The sequence below is a fragment of the Hyperolius riggenbachi genome, chromosome 4 (genome assembly GCF_040937935.1).
Source record: "Hyperolius riggenbachi isolate aHypRig1 chromosome 4, aHypRig1.pri, whole genome shotgun sequence".
Taxonomy (NCBI): domain Eukaryota; kingdom Metazoa; phylum Chordata; class Amphibia; order Anura; family Hyperoliidae; genus Hyperolius; species Hyperolius riggenbachi.
In genome coordinates, this window is record NC_090649.1 from 294,203,926 (window position 1) to 294,217,451 (window position 13,526).

General features: G+C 44.6%; 1 protein-coding gene across 3 annotated transcripts in view; it reads left to right on the forward strand.

Annotated features, from left to right (window-relative positions):
* Positions 1 to 1,562: 1,562 nt before the first annotated feature.
* The window catches only part of NCOA7 (nuclear receptor coactivator 7), a 218,999-nt gene continuing 207,035 nt past the window's right edge, over positions 1,563 to 13,526 (forward strand). For 2 of the 3 annotated variants that reach the window (XM_068231466.1, XM_068231468.1), the window contains exon 1: positions 1,563 to 1,791. The gene's annotated coding sequence lies outside the window, so the exon portion shown is untranslated. Of the gene's footprint in view, positions 1,792 to 5,309; positions 5,328 to 13,526 lie in introns of those variants that run through there. The other variant, XM_068231467.1, reaches the window with a different exon arrangement.

The window sequence follows — 13,526 nt, forward strand, 5'->3', positions numbered from 1 at the left end:
GCAGGCAGTTTTATGAATCGAGGCCTATGTGTGGTGGAAAACTAACACTGCACATCACTCTGAACACACCATCCCCACTGTCAAATATGGTGGTGGCAGCAGCATGCTCTGGGGGTGCTTCTCTTCAGCAGGGACAGGGAAGCTGTTCAGAGTTGATGGGAAGATGGATGGAGCCAAATACAGGGCAAACTTGGAAGAAAACCTCTTGGAGACTGCAAAAGACTTGAGACTGGGGCGGAGGTTCACCTTCCAGCAGGACAATGACCCTAACATAAAGCCAGGGCAACAATGGAATGGTTTAAAACAAAACATATCCATGTGTTAGAATGGCCCAGCCAAAGTCCAGATCTAAATCCAATCGAGAATCTGTGGCAAGATCTGAAAACTGCTGTTCACAAACGCTGTCCATCTAATCTGACTGAGCTGGAGCTGTTTTGCAAAGAAGAATGGGCAAGGATTTCAGTCTCTAGATGTGCAAAGCTGGTAGAGACATACCCTAAAAAACTGGCAGCTGTAATTGCAGCAAAAGGTGGTTCTACAAAGTATTGACTCAGGGGGCCGAATAATTACGCACACCCCCAATTTGCAGTTATTGATTTGTAAAAAATGTTTGGAATCATGTACGGTTTTCGTTCCACTTCTGCTGTGTACACCACTTTGTATTGGTCTTTCACATGGAATTCCAATAAAATTGAAGCATGTTTGTGGCAGTAATGTGACAAAATGTGGAAAACTTCAAGGGGGCTGAATACTTTTGCAACCCACTGTAGATCAGCAGCTCTCAGTTACAACTGAATGTGCAAGGTAATGTCCATGTTTCCCTACGGCTCAAGTGGGTGATATTACAGTTTAACTGTGTGCTGACCAGGAACCTGTTATGGGGTAATGGCCATTTTTAAAATGGAGGACGGAGAATTTCATTGATCACAGCGGACAAATGGGATGCAGAAGAGGAGAAAGAGATTGAGGAGTAGACTACACAGGAGGTAAGTAGGACATGTGTATGGTTATTTTGACTTTTTATTTTCAGTTCAGGTTCTCTTTAAGTGACTATTCATCTGTGATGACTTCATTGGTGGTAAGTCTGTGCCGTACCTTGTCCACTAATCTGCGAGGGAATGAGATTGTTCCTTAGGTCAGGGATCCCATACTAGAAAGTTTGCAATGGCCACCAAGTTCTAGTTCTACTCACTTCCTGTTCTCCAGCTTACACAGCAGTGTAATCAGCACTGGTATGCCAAGGATTCCATCCAGAAGAATGGCAATGGCAATTTTTTTAGAATTTGTTACATTATTCATATGGTTTCTGAGGGCTGTCATGTGTTACAATTAGCATGAGATCCCATAGTCCTCCAGTAACAGAAGGTATATAGGTGAAGCTCTCCCTGGACTGGCAGGGTTGCCTCCTGGCTCTCAGGAGATTGCCCCTGCACACAGTGCAGCCTGGGAGGAGGAGAGCATTACTGGGGCAGCAGACAGTCTGCAGCATTGCACTATAGAGGGAGGGAGGGGTGGAGGAGGAGAGAAGGAAGGAAGAGCTGAGGGGAGCTGGAGGAGGTGGGATTATACACATTGCTGGATGCTGCTGGGCTGTATTGTTGATGTGCTGTAGCTGCTAGGCTATGTGCCCGGATTCCTGTGGGCTCTCCATGTCGGGCTCTGTATAATGTGGCAGCCTGGCACCCGGACACCTCTGCTTCTGGCCACTGAGGATCCTCATATACACACTGACTGAGAGCTGCTTTCCACCCATCCCTGCAGCTGGCAGACTGAGCACAGAGGCAGCTGGAGGTGGGTATGATATTACTATTATATATAATGATCTCTACGTCATCCATTATCCTGTGTACTGTCATTCACTTAATGATAAGTGAAGCATTATCGCTATGTTATGTATGAGAAGAAGCTGTTATTCTGTACATGTAACCACGCCTTGTATGCCACTGATGTGCTGCCTGAGCACTTATCAGGGCTGCTCCCAGAGGATGGGGGTGGAGATTGACAGGTGGGCGGGGCTTTCTGTATACAGCATGGATTATGTGCTGAGCTCTGTCACTGGCCACTGTGGCCAGATGGCAGCTGTATGTGTAGTCAACTCGGGTGTCTCTCACATGTTGCCCCTCACTATGGCTTGTCTCAGATGCGCTGCGCACTTGCGCAGAGGAAATATTGAAACAGTGACCAGATTTTTTTCCCTACTCTAAAGTTCACAGTAAAACTATAGCTGAATCATGGAATACATAGAAATAAGCGTTTTTCTGTAGCTGAATGATTTCAGTTATTTTATTGGCGCTGATAATTTAGATACAGTATAAATTTGGTGCCAGATGGAAAGGTGTTTAGTATTAAATTAGTTATGAGTTATCATTATTGAAATATTCCTGTTGTGCCCCAGGGGGACCAGGGAAAGGGAAGCCTTGCACATGTGGCACTTTTACAGTCTGTAAGCAAATCTGAAGCGAAAGATGGATTTATAGTATGTGTGAATATACCAATGTAGCGGGAACACTGGATACCATATAGCCTTCCTGGTCCTCTTTCCATCCTGTCATTTCTGTGGTGTCAGAGCAGAGATGGACTAAAATGAAATGGGGCCCTTGGCAAGGTAGTAACTTTGGCTCCTCCTTATGGTTGTTTTGGTAATCTAGGATGGGAGAACTTGAGAAGGGTCAGAGAAAGTGGAAAATGGGCCCCTGACACCTACTAGGCCCAAGGCACCTGCCTAGTTTCCTTGTGGATGATCCTGCTCTGGTCCCCGGTGGAAACTACCCGTTCTTCTAGGTCTTCAGCACTGCTTATGCAGCCTTTGGAAGTACTCGCGTCCCAGGACTTGTCCCTGTGCAATATGGATGCTCTCATCTTTGGAAGTAGTGGGGGAAGTAAGTACTTCTGAAGGCTCCGTAGAAGTATTCCACCCAGCAGGTCAAATACACTCCAAAGGGAAAGTGATGGAATGATGGGGCAATGACTGGGAAGGTTCTATGCTCTCACTTGATTGCTGGCAGATTTGATCGATCTGCTGGGAATTGATTCTCTCAAAATGTTTTTTCAATCGATTTTGAGTAAAAATCGATCAAGACTATCTATATTGCACAGGATGGAAGGTCTATGTGGATTCGAGGAAGCATCAGTAGATCGGCAGCCCATAGCTCTGCATATGCATTACAGCGTGATGCGGCAGTTCAATCGATTCTTAATAGATTCCCTGCTGGAATCAGTCGATGTGCAATGTGTGGTAGGAATCAATGCATTCAAGAGAGGAAAGGATTGTTTTGCCACATTGAGTGGCAATCTGCAAGTGTATGGCCAGCCTAAGGGTTGCTTTTCCTTTCTATATGGCCAGCCTAAGTATCGCTTTTCCTTTCTATTTGTGTAAACAGGTGGTCTGTCAAGCATGGACACCTAAAGCTGGCCACTAACGGTCCAATTTCTAGCGAAAAATCGTTCGAGCGATCAGAAATTCTGATCAGATTGGTTGTAAATAATCTCCATTGGTGGACACAATCGATTATGACCGAGTGAAAAAAAATGTCGCCCGAATGAATTTTCGTCGAACGAAAATTTGGATTTTCTTGGTGGTCGTGATAGATAGGAAGCAATGATTGGTTAGTTGATGGTGTAGTGAACGATTTTTCGTCCGATCAGAATTTCTGATCGCTCGAACGATTTTTCGCTACAAATTGGACCGTTAGTGGCCAGCTTAACAATAGGCTACGATACTAAACAGAATGCAGTATTCACATTTAAACAATTGCGTGTGCCTGCTGTTGTTGACATCATGCAGCCAGATGGTACCCATACTGAATGAACCACAATTGTTGCCAAGCTGAGGGCGTTCAACAAGAAAGACACAACATATAATCAACTCGGGCAAGCAACTGTGATGTAACTGTGCAACTGACTACAATGTATTTTAGCGAAACTCTGTAGGAATATGAATAGACCTTACTCTGGATACATATTTGACAATAAAGTTACATTGTTTTTAACAAATCTGCCACAAGCCTAAGTAATGAAAACACAGTATGTGGTGAAAGACTAGGATAACATTTCTACATTTTACATGTCAAAATGATGGGTAGTTCTAGAAATTCAAGGAAAACTAATTGGAATTCTTTAGCTTATGTTAAAGGATACCCAAAGTGACATGTGACAAGATGAGATAGACATGTGTATACAGTATACAGTGCCTAGCACACAAATAACTATGCTGTGTTCCTTTTCTTTCTCTGTCTGAAAGAGTTAAATATTAGGTATGTAAGTGGCTGACTCAGTCCTGACTACAGTGTGACCCTCACCGATAAGAAATTCCAACTATAAAAAGCTTTCCAAGTAGAAAAAAGGGGAAGGGGAATTTCTTATCAGTGAGGGTCACACTGTAGTCAGGACTGAGTCAGCCACTTACACACCTGATATTTAACTCTTTTAGGCAGTGAAAGAAAAAAGGAACACTGCACAGTTATTTGTGTGCTTGGCACTGTACATACACGTCTATCTCATCATGTCACATGTCATTTCGGGTATCCTTTAATGAGGCAACCCATTTATAAAAGAGGAAATGGGAGGTTCACTGGAAGGAAAATCTATATTACTCCATGAACCTTTATTTTTTGCAACTATTGATTGTTTCTACTTTCAGTTCTCATTGAAGGTAATGTTTGATTATGTAATATTATTTCAGCATTTGCTAAACTTTCATTATCAGATTTGATGATCCTAGTCCTAGTTCAGCCTTCTGTTTTCTAACGCTTATTATACTACACTTGCATTCATTAGTAATGCACATCTGTGCTTTTTGCTATAATTGTGCCAAACATAACTGGCTGCCTTGATGTCTTGGTCTCCTACCTAGCAGAAGAATAGGAGTTACCTTAGTTCTCCAACATGGAGCATATCACTTGACTCCCTTTACTTCTGAAAGATTAGCTCTTTGTGGCCAGCACTGAAGTTCGGCAAAATCTCATCTCATTTTCCTTTCAAGTTTTTTTTTTCCACTGCAGAGTGTGCAATAAAGCAATTAACCCTTCCCAGTGTGTTATAAAAGACATATATGTCTCATCATCTTGCCCTGTCTGCAATAAGAAACAATTTTTCACTGGTTAAATGCTTTTGACAATGTTGAGCAGGAGCTACAGTGCTATCCCCAAATAGTTAATCTATTAGCACCACAGGGGGGAAATGGACAGGGTAGGTTGTGTTTACAATGACAGAGTGGCTGCTACCCCCTCTCAGAACCCCTCTGGCTACCTAATGTGGTTGATGACAGAGTGTGGGAGGAGCTTGGACAGCTGTCATCTCAACAGGAAATTGAGCTACAGGATACAGAGGTATTGTCAATTTGTTTATTGCAAACAGTACAAAACGTAATGCATTGCTAATAAGTGATTATGTAATCTAATGCCTACTATAAATGAAAGACTGAACTAGGACTTTATTTGGCTTTAACAAAATAATATGCAGTGATTAGAGCCTGAGCGCACTAATGCAGTTGTGTCCACTTTTTAGCATATGTAATATTAATGTGCTGCTGAAAAAGGGACACGACTGCGTTAGTAGGCTCAGGCCCTTAGTGATGATTGCCGAAAGGTTAGTGAATGTGAGCCCATGGATTCCCCGAAAATACTTCACTAATATCAATAAAGTACTAATCCCATTCCTTTGGTCCCATAAGATCCCCCGTATTTCAACACAAACACTGGAACTATCTCCTGCAGATGGTGGACTGGCCTTACCTAACCTCTTTTATTATTTTATCGCAGCACTCTTAGTTACCATCAGGTGGTGGTTCTCATGAAGCGCTCCTTAACTTACCCTTTAGAGGTCCTAAATCCTCCCCTGTGATAACTGAAGTCATGAAAACCACACTCAAAGCATGGCAGTTTACACAAACTAAATTGTCTAAACCTAATTCCTAATCACCATATACACCCTTATGGGGTAACCCTCACCTTGAGTACAATTCCAGATCCAATCATTTGGGCTAATCATGAAATTAAGAAACTGAGAGATATTGCCCCTAATGGTAACCTACTACCCTTTCACCAACTTTTTCAAGCGGGCTTAGGTCACTAGTAAAAGAGAAGTGTGGATCCGCTTCAATGTCTCCAAGGATTTATTAAGGACTTATCCCAAAACAGCAACAGGACATACAAAAGCTCCTTGGAGACATTGAAGCGGACCCACACTTCTCTTTTATTTGCTCACTGGCCTAGGCTGCCCAGGTCCAGCTCTGTCCACTGCCGGGTTGTAGCGGTATATTCCTCGTGTTCCTTAGGTCACTAGTGTTGTATATTTTATTACGATTTTGGCCCATTCCGTGCTGTTGAATGTAACTTGGCAAATGCATCATAATATTATAGTAATTTGCAGTGTGATGAGCGCACACACACACACACACACACACACACACACACACACACACACACACACACACACACACACACACACACACACACACACACACACACACACACACACACACACACACACACACACACACACACACACACACACACACACACACACACACACACACACACACACACACACACACACACACACACACACACACACACACACACACACACACTGACTATTCTCCCTTATTTGAGTAGCAGTTCAGAGTGCAGCCAAGCAACATGTTCTCTTGCTGTAGAGGCGGAAGGGGGGATGATGGCAATGCATATGAGGGAGTGGCTTCTGTTGGGCTGTGTATGGAGGAGAACAATGTGTTTGGCTGAGGTAACCCAGCACAAGGAGGGAAACAATGTGTTTGGCTGAGATGATCCAGCACAAGGAGGAGAACAATGTGATTGGCTGATGTAACCCAGCACAAGGAGGGGAACAATGTGTTTAGCAGAGGTGATCCAGCACAAGGAGGGGAACAATGTGTTTGGCTGAGGTGATCCAGCACAAGGAGGGGAACAATGTGTTTGGCTGAGATGATCCAGCACAAGGAGGGGAACAATGTGTTTGGCTGAGGTGATCCAGCACAAGGAGGGGAACAATGTGTTTGGCTGAGGTGATCCAGCACAAGGAGGGGAACAATGTGTTTGGGTGAGGTGATCCAGCACAAGGAGGGGAACAATGTGATTGGCTGATGTAACCCAGCACAAGGAGGGGAACAATGTGTTTTGCTGAAATGATCCAGCACAAGGAGGGGAACAATGTGTTTGGCTGAGATGATCCAGCACAAGGAGGGGAACAATGTGTTTGGCTGAGGTGATCCAGCACAAGGAGGGGAACAATGTGTTTGGGTGAGGTGATCCAGCACAAGGAGGGGAACAATGTGATTGGCTGATGTAACCCAGCACAAGGAGGGGAACAATGTGTTTAGCTGAGGTGATCCAGCACAAGGAGGGGAACAATGTGTTTGGCTGAGGTGATCCAACACAAGGAGGGGAACAATGTGTTTGGCTGAGGTGATCCAGCACAAGGACGGGAACAATGTGTTTGGCTGAAGTGATCCAGCACAAGGAGGGGAACAATGTGTTTGGCTGAGATGATCCAGCACAAGGAGGGGACCAATGTGTTTGGCTGAGATGATCCAGCACAAGGAGGGGACCAATGTGTTTGGCTGAGGTGATCCAGCTAGTGATGGGAATTCCGGCTCTTCTCAGAGAATCGGCTCTTCTAAAACGGCTCCCATTAAAGAGCCGGCTCTTACGGCTCTGAATCGGCTCTTCATTAAATATCACTAGACAGTCACCATTCAGAATCGGAGTAAAAGCCCCGCCCCCATCTCCATGACAACCCCAGACTGCTTCTCTGACTGGGGCAATCCCTCCTGCTACTGCTCTGCTCCGCCCCATACACTCCTACAAGCTGCAAGAGGAGGACTACATCTCCCAGCATGCCTCAGTGCCCTTTATTACAGAGCAAATCAGAGCTGTGTGGGGCGGCTGAGGCATCGGCTCTTTTAAAACTGAGAACCGGCTCTTGTCGTTCGCAACAAAGAGCCGGCTCTTAAAGCCGGCTCGTTCGTGAACGACCCATCACTAGATCCAGCACAAGGAGGGAAACAATGTGTTTTGCTGAAATGATCCAGCACAAGGAGGGGAACAATGTGTTTGGCTGAGATGATCCAGCACAAGGAGGGGATCAATGTGTTTGGCTGAGGTGATCCAGCACAAAGAGGGGAACAATGTGTTTGGCTGAGGTAACCCAGCACAAGGAGGGGAACAATGTGTTTGGCTGAAGTGACCCAGCACAAGGAGGGGAACAATGTGTTTAGCTGAGGTGATCCAGCACAAGGAGGGGAACATTGTGTTTGGCTGAGATGATCCAGCACAAGGAGGGGAACATTGTGTTTGGCTGAGATGATCCAGCACAAGAAGGGGAATAATGTCTTTGGCTGAGATGATCCAGCACAGGGAGGGGAACAATGTGTTTGGCTGAGATGATCCAGCACAAGGAGGGGAACAATGTGTTTGGCTGAAGTGACCCAGCACAAGGAGGGAAACAATGTGTTTAGCTGAGGTGATCCAGCACAAGGGGGGGAACATTGTGTTTGGCTGAGATGATCCAGCACAAGGAGGGGAATAATGTCTTTGGCTGAGATGATCCAGCACAGGGAGGGGAACAATGTGTTTGGCTGAGATGATCCAGCACAAGGAGGGGAATAATGTTGTTAAGCTTGGAGGTGTAATCTCCACAGTCAGCATACAACACATAAGCTGACGTGAAGGAGGTACACACACCAGCACAAGGGATCAGGATATCCCCAGTTTAGTGGAGGAGAGGACTGACTCCAATAGGAGATTGTGGTGCACAGAGCCGGTGCAGATCCGAACAGCCACAAACAACACTTTCGTAATAACGTCTCAGCGCAAAGTAGCGCTGAGCGCATAAACCAGGACTGAGGAGATCAGAACAAGTAGACAGAATGAACGCTTGCTAGCTAGCGGCTACTTAGCGACAGTAAGCGTCCAAAACCAGACAGACTGGAATGAGGCAGCCAATGCGTTGCGGCGATGGCGTGCCTCACAAAGACAGGACAGGATAGTCAGAAAATAGCAGGATCAAGATAGATGAACGTAACACAGATAAATATACAATAAGTATGATTTCCTAGCGTATTACAATTACAGCTATCAATGAAACTATTCGTAACATCTGACTAACATATGTATATATCGGCAATGAACCGATATATGACATAAGCAGGAACTCTGACTAAGACTGGAGTAATACAGGGAACAGGACTCAGAAGGATTCGCTATCTCTTCGCAGAGATGTGCAGTAGTGTGAAGACCGGCACCATCAGTAAATATAATGCTCTTTATTGGTTAAAAAGACACATGGACAAAAGGCACACCGTTTCGGAGGGATATCCTCCTTTCTCAAGTGAATGTCCGTGTCTAAATAAAATCAAAACTTGTACATGTTTAAATAGTGAAAGCACATGGAGTAAGAACCAATCACATATGAATGCGCCTATGGCGACCAATCCCCTGTCCGATACTCTGAGCGGACCTGATGGGAAACCTAGAAGTTAATATTCAAATGTGAGCTGACGTAGGAAACCCGGAAGCGCTGTGACAAAAAGGGAGGCGGAGACCGCAGCTCAAGCCGCCGTGCACAGGACGCCGACCAATCAGCCGCCATGTCTGGATGACATCACTCCGGACCCGCCTACAGGCTGAAGCGGACCAGATGGGAGACAGTGACGGCTCGGAGCGGCGAAACTACCCGCCCCTTAGGTCAGTAGCGTCATGCCACCACGTGGGTGAGATGTAAACAAACCACCCACGTGGTGATTACACAGCAGCGAGAACCCCTGGAGCCGCCCCCTTCACAGCGCTCTCCGTCAGATGGTACAAACTAGAAGGGAAAGAAATAAAAATGAAAACACATTGAAAGAATAACACTCAACAATAGACAAACCGATGGTAAATCCCCTAGATGGTACATCAATCATGATGGTCATGTCAAAAACAGTGCATTATAAAAGTGGTTGCATATCATATTCTCTATTCATCCCACGAGGTTCTAGAGTATCTAACCTTTTAATCCAAACGGCCTCCCTATATAGTAACCTCTTAATCCTATTGCCACCCCTCCTTAGGGGAGGGACCTGTTCTAATATTTGGAATCTTAATTGGCTCACTGAGTGTCCTGCCTGTAAAAAATGGGACGGGACTGCTAAGTCGCTATATCTATTGCGTATAGTACTTTTGTGGGCCGCAAATCTAACCTTCATGGGTTGAGTGGTTTGGCCCACATATAGCAAACCACAAGGACATTTAAGGGCATATATTACATATTTAGAATTGCAATCAAATTGTCCCTGTATCCTAAAGGCAGTACCTAAATGGGGATGATGTATCACAGGTCCTCTGATGACACTGTTACAGTTAATATAGCTAAGACAAGGGTAAGTGCCGTTAGGACGATTAGAGGGAGGCTGGACGGGACAGCTCGAACCTAAGTCGGCCCGTACCAACCTATCCCTAAGTGTGGGTGCCCGTTTATAAGACATAAGGGGAGGGACTTGAAATTCAAAAATATCAGGGAAACCATCTTTCAAGATATGCCAATTCTGACGAATGGCATTAGCTATTTGCCCACTATGGATATTAAACTGTGAAACAAAAGGAATCCTTTTGTTGTGTCCACGTTTACGATTAGTGTTATCACTTCTAGGGCAACAAGACCTCTGTCTGGCCCTGCTCAAAACTTGCTGGGGGTAATGTCGCTGTAAAAATCTCTGTTCCATTTCATCTAATCTCTGCTCTCTTAATACCGGATCCTCAACAATACGGCTAACACGTTGAAATTGACTACCTGGAATGGAAAGAATAGTACTAGGAGGGTGAAAGCTCTCAAAACACAACACAGAATTGGTGTCTGTGGGTTTTTTATATAAGTCTGTGCTTAACCCACCATTGGACAACCGTACAGTCGTGTCCAGGAAGCTCACCTCGTCCTTATCGTAATTTATGGTGAGTCGAATGACAGGACATTGTGCCTGCAACTGTTCGACAAATTGAACAAGGCTCGAATGTGGCCCCACCCACACGCAAAAAACATCATCAATATAGCGGTGCCAACAATGGGCAAAAGTGGTAAATAATTCATTAGTATATACAAAAGATTCCTCATAGAGGTTCATAAAGATGTTAGCGTAGGATGGGGCCACATTCGAGCCCATAGCTGTTCCCCGTACCTGTAAAAAATATTGGTCCTCAACTAGAAAATAATTATAGGTTAACAAAACTTTCAGCAGATCACACAAGAACCGTATCTGTTTCCCATCAAAGTCAGATGCACAGGTAAGTATATGTTCTACTGCCTCTACACCCCCATCATGAGGGATGGAGGTGTAGAGGCTTTCCACATCCAACGTTACCAAAAAGGCCCCCTCTGGGATGGGTGGCAATCTGTCCAGTGTCTCCATGAACATAGAGGTATCCCTTAAATATGATTTACCCGCTATGACAAATGGTCTCAAAATACAGTCAAGATATTTAGAGATGGGTGAAAAAATAGATTCAGTACAAGCTACAATGGGGCGCCCTGGTGGTGATTCGCGGTTCTTATGAATTTTGGGTACAATGTAAAACACAGGGACCACTGGATCCTTTTGAATAAGAAACTCGAACAATTTATCATCAATGATCTTGTTGGCACGTGCTGACGACAAAAGATCTAATATCCTTTGCTGGAACATTTTAGTTGGATCCCCTGTAAGCAGACGGTATGTGGAACTATCGGAAAGAAGTCGGTTGATCTCCTGTTTGTAGTAGGTTGTATCCATTATAACAACAGCTCCCCCCTTATCTGCCTGTTTAATAGTAATAGACTTGTTGTCCATTAGTTCTTGAATAGCATGACGTTCTTCAGTTGTCAAATTATGACGTATCTGATGTCTCGACATGGCAGCTGGCCTAGTAACGACCTGTTCAATCTGTTGTTTAACTTTAGATGTAAAGTTATCAATAACTTGGCAAGAGGGAGGATTAAAATGACTTTTGTTCCGTAGTGGAGTGTCCTTGAGTAGTAAACATCCCGTGGTGTCATCAGCTCTCAGATGGAAAAAATGTTCCCGAGGTCTGCTGAAAAATTATTTAAGTCTGATACTCCTAAAAAATCTCTGTAGCTCAATATCTAAGTCCACAAGCTGAGGCCAATTGGTGGGGGCAAAAGAAAGTCCCTTCTCCAGCAAGGATTGTTGGGCAGGGGTCAAAACTGTTGAGGAAATGTTGACCACTATAGTGTCTATTGATGGCCTCTCAATTTCATCACCTTCGTTTGTTTGGACCGTTGTCTCAGTCGATCTTTTATAGTGCCGCCTCCTGCCGCCCCTGCGCCTTCTTCTGCGCTGGAATGGTGGTCTGAGGACGACTGGGAGGTGGGGGGCAAAAAATCAGTGGAATCACCTTGAGGCTCCCGGTGGGGTACGTCATATGGCTTAGGGCGCACCTCACGTCTCTTTCTATTCAATGGTCTCTGCCAGGGATAGATATATCCAGTGGAATAATCGGCAGCATCTCTCTGGAACTTATCTCTTTTGATGGCTTGAATATGCTTCCTGTGTGTATCTATGATATTGCTCAAATCCACTGCCAGTTTAGCATATTCATCAGTTTCCATAGTATCAAATAATCTTTGTTTGAGATCACTAATCTGTTTTTCCAGTTTAGGAATTTCCACCATGATACGGTCAATGGTAAGCAGCATCGCATCAAATGATGCCTTGTTCCAGATGAGTGCCCAAGTCTGGCAGAAGGCAGTATCTGTTGGAAACATCAGGGGGCTCACATTAGAGCGCATGCCTCTGGGAATACGCCCCACTCTCCTGTATTCTGCCAAAGTAGTGGCATGTAGTTCCAATGACACCTTAAACTTGGAGATCTTTTCCAACAAGTCTATTACTATTAAACAGGCAGATAAGGGGGGAGCTGTTGTTATAATGGATACAACCTACTACAAACAGGAGATCAACCGACTTCTTTCCGATAGTTCCACATACCGTCTGCTTACAGGGGATCCAACTAATATGTTCCAGCAAAGGATATTAGATCTTTTGTCGTCAGCACGTGCCAACAAGATCATTGATGATAAATTGTTCGAGTTTCTTATTCAAAAGGATCCAGTGGTCCCTGTGTTTTACATTGTACCCAAAATTCATAAGAACCGCGAATCACCACCAGGGCGCCCCATTGTAGCTTGCACTGAATCTATTTTTTCACCCATCTCTAAATATCTTGACTGTATTTTGAGACCATTTGTCATAGCGGGTAAATCATATTTAAGGGATACCTCTATGTTCATGGAGACACTGGACAGATTGCCACCCATCCCAGAGGGGGCCTTTTTGGTAACGTTGGATGTGGAAAGCCTCTACACCTCCATCCCTCATGATGGGGGTGTAGAGGCAGTAGAACATATACTTACCTGTGCATCTGACTTTGATGGGAAACAGATACGGTTCTTGTGTGATCTGCTGAAAGTTTTGTTAGCCTATAATTATTTTCTAGTTGAGGACCAATATTTTTTACAGGTACGGGGAACAGCTATGGGCT